At 35.2% G+C, this 14,810-nt stretch overlaps 1 protein-coding gene and 1 pseudogene across 4 annotated transcripts in view; both read right to left on the bottom strand.

Moving 5' to 3' along the window:
* The window catches only part of NF1 (neurofibromin 1), a 354,325-nt gene that overhangs the window by 38,028 nt on the left and 301,487 nt on the right, over positions 1–14,810 (bottom strand). The window lies entirely within an intron of this gene.
* Positions 536–14,799, bottom strand: LOC143687867 (histone deacetylase 2-like; annotated as a pseudogene).

The raw sequence follows: 14,810 nt of genomic DNA, 5'->3' as shown, positions 1-14,810 counted from the left end.
CAAATATATTATTGAAGACAGAGGTGGAGAAGAAGGACAGCAAATCTTAAAGAAAGTATTTAATAAAAAGTTTTTGTCTTATTTACCCTTTTAATCACTTCTCCAATTGTAAAAGAATACATGGTAATCTTAGAAAACTTGATAAAAAGTTTTACCAACTGAAACTGATATTAATATACAGGTATACTGCTTCACTTTCCTCAGGCTTTCAAATTCATATAATGTACATTTATGTGTATGTACACAAACATAACTTACCACCCCTCCCCCAAATTAGGACTATGTTATATTTACCATTTTGTATTAAATATATATTTTTAATTTTTATTTTAGTAAGATATATACAACGTAAAATTCTCCCTTTTAACCACATTCAGGTAAGTAATTCAGTGGTGTTAATTACACTAACAATGTCGTGCTACCATCACCATCATCCATTACTACAAGTTTCCCAACACCCCCAAAAGAAATACCAATTAAGCATTAACTCCCCACTTCCTACCCAACCCTAGCCCCTGGTAACTTGTATTCCATTACCTTACTTTATGAATTTGCTTATTCTAATTATTTCATATCAGTGAGATTATATATTATCTGCCCTTCTGTGTTTGGCTTATTTCATTCAACATCCTATTTTCATGTTCATGATGTCACATGTATTAGAATCTTATTCCATTTCATGGCTGCATAATATTTCACCGTATGTATGTACTACATTTTGCCTATCCATCCACTAGATGATGGACATGTGGGTTGTTGACATCTTTCGCAATTGTGAATGATGCCGCTATAAGCAACGGTGTGCAATATCTGTTCGAATCCCTGCTTTCAATTCTTTTGGGTATATACCTAGAATTGGGATTGTATGGTCATATGGTAATTCTATACTTAGTTTTCTGAGTATCTACCAAACTATTTTGCACCATTTTACATTCTACCAACAAAGTACAAGAGTCCCGATTTCTCTGCATCCTCTCCAACACTTATTATTTTCCACTAAAAAAAAAAAAAAAAATCATAGCCCTTTTATCTAGTGTGTATGAAATGGTAACTCACTGTGGTTCGATTTCTATTTCCCTAATGATGTTGAGCTTCATGTGCTTATTGGCTATGAAATTTCTTTGGAGAAATATCTATTCAAGTCTTTGATTTGTATGCTGAACGGCGGGGATCACATTTCACTCTTTTTCCATGTGAGTATCTTGATACTGCAGCACCATTTGTTGAATATTTTTGTTTGTTTGTTTGGGGAAGTACATAGGCCAGGAATCAAATCCGGGTCTCCCACATGGCAGGTGAGAATTCTACCACTGAACTATCCTTGCACCTCCATTCAAGTCTTTTAACCATTTTTAATATTGGGTTCTTAGTCTTTTTGTATTAAGTTGTAGAACTTCTTCATAAATTCTGGATATTAAACCCTTATCAGATATGTGGTTTCCAAATATTTTCTCTCATTTTGTAGATTATCTTTTTACTTTCTTCTTCTTCTTCTTTTTTATATGCTATATGGTGTCTTTTTACTTTCTCCGATGAGTAAAAAAATTTAATTTTGATGAGGTCCTATTTATTTTTTCTTTTGCTGCCCTTGCTTCTGGTGTAAGATGTAAGGAACCACTGCCTAACACAAGTTAATGAAGATGCTTCCTTATGTTTTCTTCTAGGTGACTTATAGGCTTAGTTCTATTCAGGTCTTTGATAGATTTTGAGTTAATTTTTATATATGATGGGAGACAGAGGTACCCCCCCCCACCTTTCATGCTTTTGCATATGGATATCCAATTTTCCCAGTACCATCTGTTAAAGAGACTATTCTTTCCCAACTGAGTGGACTTGTCACCCCTGTCAAAAGCCAACTGGCCATAGGTGTGAGGGTCTATTTTTGAACTCTCAATTTGATTCCCTTTGTCTATATATCTGTCTTTGTGCAAGGACCATGCTGTTTTGACCAAGTAGCTTGGTAATAAAATTGGAAAGTGTGATTCCTCTTTGTTCTTTTTAAAGATGATTTTGGCTATTTGAGGGTCTCTGTATTGAATTAAACATTTCATTAAACATTTCTCTGAGATTTCGCATTCATCATTAAGAATCTTAAAAATTAACACTATTTTCAACTTTTTGTTATGAAACAACTTCGGACTTATAAAAAGATACAAAAATACACTTCAAGTAGAATCCTCTGGACATTTATTTTTTTTGGTATGGGCAGGCACCGGGAATCGAACCTAGGTCTCCAGCATGGCAGGCAAGAACTCTGCCTGCTGAGCCACCGTAGTCTGCCCCCACCAAACATTTTTAATGGTTTCATACTATGCTAATTATATTAGTATCCTGCAACTTAGTCCATTATTTCAATTATAGACTATCTCCTTTTAATTTTTTTTGCTATTATAAATAATGCTATGTGAAGTACAAAAATAGGCAAAACAAATCTATGGCAATGAGGTTACAATAGTAGTTATCCTTGGTGGGGGGTGCTTCTGACTGGAAGGGGAGACTCAGACGCTAGAATTGCTCTATATCTTGATTTGAATGATGGTTACAAGATACATTTACATGTAAAAATCACTAAATTGTTCACTTAGGATTTGGGCACTTAACAGATGATAAGATATCCCTCAATTAAAAATCTAAATAAAATAATACTATAGCAAATATCTTAATTCCTCAGAATATATTGTAAAAGTAGAATTATGAGGCCAAAAGGTATGAACAGTCTTAAAGGTCTTGATATCTACTTTTGAACTGCTTTCTAGAAAAAACTTCTGTTTACAATTCCACAAGCCATCAGCACTGAGGTTTCTTTTGTTTTGTTTTCAATCCTTACCAATTTGATAGTTGAAGGTCATCTTATTATTCTTTTAGCTTGCATTTCTTTTTATTTCATAAGTGAATTTCTTAAAATATATTTTTAAGAAGATCTATGTTACTATTGATCCATTTTAAAAATTAATAAGAATTCTTTATGATTAAAGATATTAATCTTTTCTCATATTTGGTATAACTTTATTTCCTAATTTTATCTTTTACTTTTGTTTTCTTATTGAAGTACAGATGCTTTGAAGTTTTATGTAATAAAAGTTGCTCATCATTTCTTTGGCTTCATTACATGACTTTTTTTGCTTCATGAGTCCTTTCTCACCCAGAAAGCAATTCGATATCCACTTCTTTTTAAAGAATGGTTCCAATTTTTAAATTCAATATAAGCTAGATCTTATTTTGGTATCATGTGGTAAAGATGAGGTCCAACTTGATTCATTTCCAAAGTTCATTTGTAAAATGATTTAATCCTTCCCTCATCAGTTTGAAACGTTTCTTTATCAATCTGTTTCTCTTCCACTGACATGACTGCTGATTCTTGAACAATTATATTTTCAATTTATTCAGATATGTTATAACAAGGCTCTTTCATTTTTCTTTCCTTTCAATATTTCTTTATCTATTCCTATACTTTCAAGTGAAATTCAGAATAATTTTAAGTTCCACCTTCATTCTCAATTCTCAGAAACAGCTATCGATGGGATTATTTAATTTGTAAATCAATTGGGGAAGACCTGGTCATCTAGTAACTCAATATGCCTATCCATTCACTAAAAAAATTTTTATATTATTATCTCTCAATAAAGTTTTAAACTTTTTTTTTAACCAGGCTCACACATTTTCTTGTTAGGATTATATTCTACATATCTCCTTATGAAAAAATATAGTGACCTGTGTTTCAATGAATTGTCAAAACTTTCAATCAGCTAACACAAAATTTTTTAATGTATGCAGAAAAAATTATATTTTATGTATTGTGGGGAAAGAGAAGGAAGGGAAGGAAATATAAGGAAATAAGTTGGGAAAAGAGCAACATGTACACTCCCTACAGGGTATGAAGATGAACAGATTCAAGAGGGGACCTTAAATTTTAGAGTTATTAAAACCAATTTCAGAGGTTGACTCTGGATCTTGTATTACATGTCACCTCATTCTCCGTGAGCCTTGAGTATTCAATGAAATCACAGTTCAAACCTGAAGAAAAGAGAAAAAATAACTACTGCTTTACAATGAAGCAGATAAGGATACTTTACTTGCTACTGATCTACTGATCTGGAATTTTCTGCTAAGAGAAATGCTGAGATAATTAAACTGAAACATGATGAGAGAAATACTTTGTAAGTGCTCAACACACATGTGAAGTAACAAAACCTTGCCATTTTGCTTCTAAAAATTTTTTTCCAAGTACAATTTAAAAATATTGTTAGAAAAGATGGAAAAACCAGCTCAGAAAGGCCAATTACTTCTTTAATAGATCTTTTTTTTGACATAATAACATCAATTTTAAATACTTATACATATAGCATGGTAAAGAAAAGAAATTTTGCTTCATAATTAGAAAAATGCAAAATAAAACTTGCCAAGGAAAACAAAAACGAAAAAGCCACTTTGAAAATAAATACAGTCCATGCCAAAGTAGTACAAAATGAAGTCAGAAGTCTCCTTCAAAAAGAAAAGTTTTTTTTCCAATATTTTCTCACTTTTTAATGGTTCCTGAAATTGGTTTAAGCCTCTCAAATTCAAGGATTGTTGAGCTCTTTTGATTTGGCTCCTTTGCTGTGTTTTTCACCACTATTGTCCTTGGATTTATCTTCTTCTTCCTTAACATCTGCTTTTTCTATCTTGTTTCCTTCTTGTCTTCTTCAGTTCTAGCTTTCTTTGCTCCTTTCTTATGCTCAGCCACAGTTCTACGACCTCCTTCTCTTTCATCCCCAGAATCTGAGAATTCTTCATCACAAACTATCTGCTTGTCTGATGTTTGAATGGAAATTCTCTTGTCTAGATCTTTCTCCATCTTAAGCTCCACTGTCTTCATGAACAGCATCTTCTGGAATAGCTTGCAGAACTATGGACCAATATGCAGTTTGAAAGTCTGGTCCAAAATATTCAAAATGATCAATATATGGCAACTCATTGGAAATCTCACAATCAGTGGAAACTACAGCCTCATATGTCTAACATAGAGAAACATTACGGATTGCATATCCACCTCCCCCATGCATCAGTAAGGATAAAAGTTTTTACAACTTCTATACATTTAGTATGACCTTTGACTGTCAGATTGAAGCAACCAAGTCTATCACCAGATAATGAGTCTGCACCACACTGTAACACAACAGCACTGAGTTGATACATCCCATGTAACATCTTTTGAGATTATAGGCTTAAATATCTGCCCACATGACTCATCATCAAAACCGTCTCTCATTGGGAGATGGACAGCATAGTACTTCCCTTTTCCTGCACCAATATATCTCAAGTCTCCTGTGCCAGGAAAGTAGTTCCCATATTTATGGAATGATACAGTCATTATATGATCTACTGTATAAAAAGCTTCAACACCATCATCATGTTGGATATCAATATAAATATATGACTCTATGATGATACTTTAGTAATTCAAGGATGGTCTTCTAGTTTGCTAGTTGCTAGAATGCAACACACCAGAGATGGACTGGCTTTCAATAAAAGGAGATTTATTTAGTTGATATATAGTTCTTTAGAGGAAAGGCAGCTAACTATCAATTGAGGTTCTTTCTTACATGGGAAGGCACAGGTCAGTCTCTGCTGGCCTTCTCTCCAGGCCTCTGGGTTCCAACATCTTTCCCCAGGGTGATTCCTTTCTGCATCTCCAAAGGCCTGGGCTGAGCTGCGAATGCTGAGATGAGGCATGCTGAGCTGCCTGGGCTGTGCTATGTTGAGTCTCTCATTTAAGCACCAGCCAATTAACTCAAACATCATTCATTGCAGGAGGCAGGCTTCCTAGCCGACTGCAGATGTAATCAACAACAGATGAGGTTCACATGCTATTAGCTCATGTCCACAGCAATAGAGCTAGGCATCGTCATCTAGCCAAGCTGACACCTGAATCTAACTACCACAGATGGCAAGCACAATATCATTGGCATAACAGAATTCTGATGCTTCTGATTTCTTAGCATGCAGTCCAGTTAACAGCCATATCAGTTTGTTGTATGTTTAACTTCACGGCCCCAGCCACTGAACCCCAAGTGGAGAGCTGACAAAACTCAAAGTGTCTATCAAACACTGGACAATCCAACATTAAATCTCTGTATATTCTCACTGCATTCAACATGTTATCTGGTCTTATTCAAAGTAGAAATTTGATGTACTTGTCACTATGGTGTTTTGTCATTTCCTCAGCAACGGCTTTATGGCACCTATAAATTTCCATTTTTCTGTATAAGCCATAATTTAGCAGCAAGTTATGGGCCACGTGGATTCTAAGGAGTTTCATGGGATGACCCTGTCCATAATAATAATATCCAATATCACCACTGTAGCAGTAGCTGACTTTCTTCTTGCCACCTCTCTGACTGTATGCCATAGGCTCCCTGACCACCTCTGGACTCCGGCTCCTCCTTCTGCTGCTGCTGCTGCTGCCCAGTGGGGAGCGAGAAGGGTTAGGATGAAGATGAGGGTGGCAGTCCCATGGGGAAGGGCAGGCCAAAGGGAAGAAAGGGGGACACAAGGAGGGGTCGGTACAGCCCAGTGGGGAGGGTGGAGTGGTGAAAGCACGGAGTGGGGAGTCAGCAGCAGTGCTAACTCTTGACACTGGGGAGGTGGAGGGCAAATTTTTAAAAATTTTTATTAGGGAAGTTGTAGAAAATTAGAATTAGTTGTAGAAAATAGAAAATTAGTTGTAGAAAATAGAAAATTATGCATAAAATACAGGATTCCCAAATTTCACTCCACCAACAATACTCTGCGTTGGTGTGGAACATTTGTTACAACTGATAATGGCACATCTTTATAACTGTACTATTAAAGCCCATGGTTTAATTTAGGGCTCACCATATGGTAGTGTATTTACTCCCATGGATTGTTTAAAATCTTTATTCTGTTACCATATATACAATCTAACATTTCTCCTTTTAATCAAATTTAGGTATATATTTCAATGCTGTTAACTACATTTACAATGTTGTGCTGCTGTAACTATAACCATCAATCCATTACAAAAACATCTCCATTACTCCAAACAGGAACCCCGTACATTCTTAAGCCTTCACTTACCATTCCTTATCCTTACCCTATTCCCAGGTAGCCTATATTCTAGATTCTGACTCTATGAGTTTGCTTATTCTGATATTCTAATTGTTTCAAATCAGTGACATAATAAAATATTTGTCCTTTTGTGTCTGGCTTATTCATTCAACATGTCTTCAAGCCTCACCCATTTGTCGTATGTATCAGGACTTCATTCCTTTCTATGGTTGAATAATATTCCATTGTATGTATGTACCACATTTTATTTATCCATTCATCAATTAATGAACACTTCGGTTCCTTTGATCTTTTGGCAGTTGTGAATAATGCTGCTATGAACATAGGTGTGCAAACATCTGAGTCCCTGCTTTCAATTCTTTTGGGTATATACCTGGCAGTGGGATTGCCAGGACACATGGTAGATCTATAGCTTTCTGATGAACTGCCAAACTGTTTTCCACAGCAGTTGCACCATTTTATGTTGCCACCAGCAATGAATGAATGTTTCTATTTCTCTGCATCTTCTCCAACACTTGTTCCATTTTTTTAACAGCAGCCATTCTAATGGGGGGGGGGGGAGATGGTATCTCATCATGGTTTTGATTTGCATTTCCCTGTTGGCTAATGATGCTGAGCTTTTTGGCGATTTAAATCATCTTCTTTGGAGAGATGTTCAAGTCTTTTGCCCATGTTCTAACTTGGTTGTTTGTCTTTTGTTAAGTTGAAGGAGTCCTTCATATATTCTGGCTTTTAATCCTTTATTGGATATATGGTTCCCAAATATTTTCTACCATTGTATAAGCTGTCACTGTACTTTCATGATAAAGACCTTTGAGGAACAAGCGTTTTAAATTTTGATGAGGTCACATTTATCTATTTTTTCTTCCATTGTCTATGCTTTGGGTGTCAAGTCTAAGAAACCATTGCCTAACACAAGGTCCTGAATATGCTTCCTACGTTTTCTTCTAGGAACTTGACAGTTCTAGCTCTTATTAAGGTCTTTGATCCATTTTGAGTTGATTTTTTATATGGTATGAGGTAGGGGTATTCCTTTTTTTTTTTTTTTTTTTGCAAATGGAGATCCTGTTTCCCCCACACCATTTGATGAAGAGACTATTCTTTCCCAACTGAGTGGTTTCGTAACCGTCTCAAAATTTAGTTAGCCATAAATGTGAGGTTTATACGTGAAGGCTGATTTCTGAACTCTCAATTTGATTCCATTAGTCTATATATCTGTCCTTATGCCAATACCATGCTGCTTTCTCTTTTCATATAGCTGTGCATTTATCACAATTAACTTTTTTTTCTCTCTTTTGTGAAAAATAACATAGATACAAAAAAGTAGTAAATTTCAAAGCACATCACAACAATTAGTTGCAGAACAGATTTCAGAGTTTGGTAATAGGTTACAATTCCACAATTTTAGGTTTTTATTGCTAGCTTTTGTTTGTTTGTTTGCTGTATGGTAGGGGTCACATTTCACTGTTTTTCCATGTGAGTACCCTGTTACTGCAGCACCATTTGTTGAACTTTTTTTTCTTTCTTTTTTTTTTAAGTGCATGGGCCAGGAATTGAACCTGGATCTCCTGCATGATGCAGATGGAGAGGGTGAAAGGGGTCAGAGAAATGGAAGTGAGTTAAAAAGAAATAGAGAAATCGTGCAGAAAGGAGAACATGGGCAAACCTGAGGAAACAAACCCTCTGCTAACAACAGAGATTGAGGCCTCTTAGTTACTCACTTGAGAACAGTCTCTATGCCTCCCTTTTTTTTTTTCTTATGAGTGTACTATTTATATTCATCATTTGCAAATTAGTTTTTAATTTGTACGTTTGGTAAAGCACTGTTATTTAGTAAGAAAACTTGTTGTCCAATAGAGTCAAGAGGATACTCTGGAGGTTGCTCTTTCGCAAGCTTCAGTAGACCTTGCTACCTATCATAACCTGCCAAGGACCCATTGGCAGGGCCAGTACCATTCAGCCAGGACCATTCCAGCCAATCCTAAAGAACACCCAGGGCAATATATAAGATTCCACAAGGGTTCCAGGCACTAGAGTAACTTGTCAGAAACCTACAACCTCCAGATGGGTCCCTGGTCCAGATAAGTCCTGAAACCTAGCCCAACCTCTCCAAGAACATCAGATAGTTTCATCTCCCAACCCCTTATTAGTGATAGACCCTTCCAATATTGAAAATTTAGAATTGCCATAGCCCAAACACCCCTAAAGAGAGGGATGGAAAGATCAAAGGTGATGGTGGAGTTATACACAGAAGATAGGATTTAATAAATGAATATGAATGCTGAATCATTAAATTGATATCTCTTTGGTTCTCTAGTATTTTAGAGCAACTAGAAGTAAAAACCTAAAATCGTGAAATTGTAACCCATGTCAAACTCTGAAATATGTTATATATCTAATTGTGGTGTAGTGCCTTGAAATTTATACCTTCTTTGTACGTATTTTTCACAGAAAAAGAAGGAAAAAAAGTTGACTGTGATGATTAAAAATATTTACACCTTCTTGCCTCCTAAATTCTGGAGCAGATAGAAGGAAAAATATGAGAGAACTGTATGGTAGCCCATAACAAACTCTGGGATCTGTCCTGTAACTACTTGTTGAAGGATGATTTGAAAACTATTGCTTTTTCCTTTCTTTGCTTTGCATATATGTTATACTATATAATAAAAAAAAAGTTAAAAAAAAATAAAATGTCTTAAAAATATCTCAGGAAATTTTTTCTTTTTTATTAAATACTTTTATTATAAACAATGAACAAACATACAAACATTCTTGACATACATTCTTGTCATGGTTACAATCAATGGCTCGCAATATTATCACATAGTTGTGTATTAATCACCATGATCTTTTTTTGAACATTTGCATCTCTTCAGCAAAAGAAATAAAAAAGAAAAAACTCATACATGCCATACCCTTGTCATACCCTTTCACTGACCACTAGTATTTCAATTTCCTCAATTTATTTTAACCTTTCTTTCCCTATTATTTATTCCTTATCTATTTTTTTCTCATCTGTCCATACCATAGATAAAAGGAGCATCATACACAAGGTTTTCATAATCACACAGTTTCAGTGTGAAAACTATATCATTATACAATCATCTTCAAGAAACACGGCTACTGGAACACAGCTCTACAGTTCCAGGTACTTCCCTCTAGCCACTCTAATATACCATAAACTAAAAAGGGTATATCTAAATAATGTATAAGAATAAATTTTCCAAGCTCACTCATTAATGTTAGTTCATATCAGTGAGACCATACGATACCTGTCCTTTTATTTCTGGCTAATTTCACTCAGCATAATGTCCTCAAGGTCCATCCAGATTGTTACATGCTTCAGGACTTAGTCTTTCGGCTGTGTAATGTTCCATCATACGTACGTATCACAGCTTGTTAAGCCACTCATCTGTTGATGGACATCTGGGCTGTTTTCATCTCTTGGCAACTGTAAATTGCCTGCTGCTATAAATATTGGTGTGCAAATTATCCGTTTGTGTCCTTGCCCTCATGTCCTCTGAATGGATACCTAGCAATAGCATTGCTGGATCATGGCAATTCTATACTTAGCTTCCTGAGGAACTGCCAAATTGCCTTCCACCGTGGTTGTACCATTGTACATTACCACCAATAGTGGGTAAATGTGCTTCTTTCTCCAAATCCTCTCCAGCACTTGTGGTTTCCTGCTTTTTTGATAATGGCCATTCTGGTGGGTGTGAGATGATATCTCATTGTGGTTTTGATGTGCATTTCCCTAATAGCCAGGGAAGTTGAGCATCTTTTCATGTGCCTTTTAGCCATTTGTATTTCTTCTTCTGAGAAGTGTCTGTTCATGTTTTTTGCCCATTTTGTAACTGGGTTGTTTGTCTTTTTGTTGTTGAGTTGAACAAGCTCTTTATATATTCCGGATACTAGATCCTTATCTGATATGTCATTTCCAAATATTATCTCCTATTGTGTACGCTGCCTTTTTACTTTCTTTTTGCATTTGTTTGTGGGTTTCTTAAAATTTTTTATTAATAAATCAATATACAACATGCACATTCTTTTTCTTAAATTTTTAAAAAATCATAACAACATACAAACATGAACATTCTTACCATATGGTCATTCCATTCTTGGTAAATAATCGATCAGACAGTTGTATATTCATCGCCATGATCAGTTCTTAGAACATTTGCATCAGTTCAGAAAAAGAAATAAAAAGAAAAAAGAAAAAAAATTCATACTTACCACACCCCTTACCTCTACCTCTCATTGACTGCTAGTATTTCTATCTACCCAATATATTTTAGCCTTTGTTTTCCCTATTTTTTCTATACCCCTTATCACTTTCATTGATTACTAGCATTTCAATCTACTAAATTTATTTTAACATTTGTTCCCTCTATTATTTATTTTTAATCCCTATGTTTTACTCATCTGTCCATACTGTAGATAAAAGGAGCATCAGATACAAGGTTTTCACAATTACACAGCCAGATTGTGAAAGCTATATCATTATACAATCATCTTCAAGAAACATGGCTCCTAGAACACAGTTCTACATTTTCAGGCACTTCCCTCCAGCATCTCAATATACCTTAACTGAAAAGGTGATATCTATATGATGCATAAGAATAACCTCCAGAATAACTTCTTGACTCTGTTTGAAATCTCCCAGGCATTGACACTTTGTTTCCTTTCTCTCTTCTCCCTTTTGGTCTAGAAGGTTTTCTCAATCCCTTGATGCTGAGTCCCAGCTCAGTCTAGGATTTCTGGCCCACGATGCTAGGAAGGTTTATACCTCTGGGAGTCATGTCTCACATGGAGAGGGGGAGGGCAGTGAGTTTTTTTGGTGTGTTGGCTAAGAGAGCGAGTCTACATCTGAGTAACAAAAGAGGTTCTCTGGGGGTGACTCTTAGGCCTAATTTTAAGTATGCTTAGCTATCCTTTGCGGGGATACATTTCATATGAACAAACCCCAAGATCAAGGGCTCGGCCTATTGCCTTGGTTGTCCCCACTGCTTGTGAGAACATCAGGAATTCCCCACATGGGGAAGTTGAATTTTTCCCCTTTCTTGCCATTTTCCTAAGGGGACTTTGCAAATACTTTTTTATTCACTGTTCAAATCTCTCTGGGATTTATTGGGGCATCACTCTGGACAAACCTACAAATTCTCATGCTTTACTCAAGGTTCCATGTACTTATGGTGTTCAATAAACTATCCACATAAGTAATATTAGGAAATGCAGTAGTCAAATTATAAATTTTGTACCAAATAAACATTTTTTGTTTTAGTCTCACACATAAGTTAAAGTTTTAAAATAGGAATTATCATTTATTTTCAACACCATGCAATATTGATATTTCTTTGTTTTTTGTCATGCAAAAACATTTTTTAGTTTGTACATTTAGTCACTATCATTGTACACTCTAGGCATCCTAGATCATACCATCTCAGTCTTTATTATCTATCTTGCCTTCTGATTTCATTTGTGCCCCCAGCCCTTCTTTCTCTATCATTCACACATTCAGCTTCATTCAGCAACACGAACATTCTTAATGTATGAACATTCCATACTTGGTGTGCAATCAATGGCTCACAATATCATCACATAGTTGATGTATATTCATCAACTTTGCACATTCTTGACAAAGTTCTTTGATGCATAAAAGTGTTTAATTTTGAGGAGTTTCCATTTATCTATTTCTTTCTTCAATGCTCTGCTTTGGGTGTTAAGATCCAGGAAACCGCCTCCTATTACAAATTTCTATACATTTTCTTCTACAAGTTTTATGGTCTTAGCTCTAATGTCTAGGTCTTTGATTCATTTTGAGTTAATTTTTGTATAAGGTGTGAGATATAGATCCTCTTTCATTCTTTTGCATATGGATATCCAGTTCTCCAAGCAACATTTATTGAAGAGACTGTTTTGTACCATGTGAGTTAGCCTGACTGCCTTATCAAAGATTAATTGTCCATAGATGAAAGTGTCTATATCTGAACATTCTATTTGATTTCATTGGTCAGTATATCTATCTTTATGCCAGTACCCTACTGTTTTGACCACTGTAGCTTCGTAAGTATTGACATCTTAACGATATTTAGTCTTCCAGTCTCTGAACATGGAATGTTCTTCCATTTATTTAGGCCTTCTTTGATTTCTTTCCACAGTATTTTATAGGTTTCTGTGTACAAGTCCTTTACATTCTAGGTAGATTTATTTCTACTTGTTTGATGCTTTTAGTTTGAATGGAATTTTTTTCTTGACTACTTCTTCCACTGTTCACTCCTTGTGTATAGTAAAACTATTGATTTTTGAATGTTGATCCTATTATACCCTGCCACTTTGCTGAATTCATTTTATTAGCTTTAGGAGCTTTGTTGCATATTTTTCAAGATTTTCTGTATCTAGGAGCATATCATCTAAAACCGGGCAAGTTTTACTCCTTCCTTTCTAATTTGGGATGCTTTTATTTCTTTTCCTTACCTAATTGCACTGGCAAGAACTCCTGCATAATGCTGAATAACCGTGGTGACAGTAGGCATCCTTGTCTTGTTCCCAATTTTAAAGGAAGCTTTCAGTCTTTCACCCTTACACAGGATGCTAGCCATGGGCTTTTCTGATATGCCCTCTATCACTCTGAGGAAGTTTCATTCTATTCCTAGCATTCTAAGTGTTTTTATGAAGAAGGGGTGCTACATTTTATCAAATGCCTTTTCTGCATCAATTGAGATGATCATGTGGATTTTTTGCTTTGTTCCGTTAATGTGGTGTATTTTTACATTGATTACATTAATTGATGCATTACATTAACCTTGAACACTAGGGATAAATCTTGCTTGATCATGGTGTATAATTCTTTCACTACGCTGTTGGAATCGCTTTGTTATTATTTTGTTGAGGATTTTTACATCTATATTCATAAGAGATATTGGTCTACAGTTTTCTTTTCTTGTGGTATATTTATCCCGCTTTGATAGGAGGTTGATGTTTGCCCTGTAAAATGAGCTAGGGAGTGATACCCTGCTTTAATTTTTTGTAAGAGTTTGAGTAGAATAGGGAGTTAAGTCTTCTTCGAATGTTTGGTAGAATTTGTCTGTGAAGCCATCTAGTCCTGAGCCTTTCTTTGCTGAGAGGTTTCTGATTACTGATTCAATCTCTTAGTTAGTAACTGGTTTGTTGAGAACATTTCTTCTTGAGTCAATGTAGGTAGTATGAGTGTTTCTAAGAATTGGTCCATTTCATCTAGTTTATCTAATTTATGGGCATACAGATGTTCATAATATCCTCTTACAGTTCTTTTTATTTCAGTGGGCTCAGTAGTGTATTTCCTTTTGTATTTCTGACTTTCATTATTTATATCTTCTTTTTTCGTTTGTCAGTCTAGCTAAAGGTTTGCCAATTTTATTGATCTTTTCAAAGAATCAGCTGTTGGTTTTGTTATTTCTAATTTTTTTTTCATTTATCTCCACTCTAATCCTTGCTAATTCCTTCTTTCTGTTCACTTTGAGTTTAGTTTGTTCTTCTTTTTCTCACTTCGCTTTCATTACCATATTTTTGGTGGACTTCTCATTGTGGTCTACTAGCAAGATCCTACAAAGTTCCTTCAGTAATAGAGTACCACAGATGAACAAATTAGAAGAAGCAAAAAAATAAAAAATATAATGAAAGACTTCACTGACAAATTCTGAAATGAAAGAGTTTTCTTAGAATCGTCTCAGAATTATTGTTAGTATTAAAGAAAATCATCA

The sequence above is a fragment of the Tamandua tetradactyla genome, chromosome 6 (genome assembly GCF_023851605.1).
Source record: "Tamandua tetradactyla isolate mTamTet1 chromosome 6, mTamTet1.pri, whole genome shotgun sequence".
NCBI classification, from domain to species: domain Eukaryota; kingdom Metazoa; phylum Chordata; class Mammalia; order Pilosa; family Myrmecophagidae; genus Tamandua; species Tamandua tetradactyla.
This window is presented reverse-complemented; position numbering and strand designations above follow the sequence as displayed.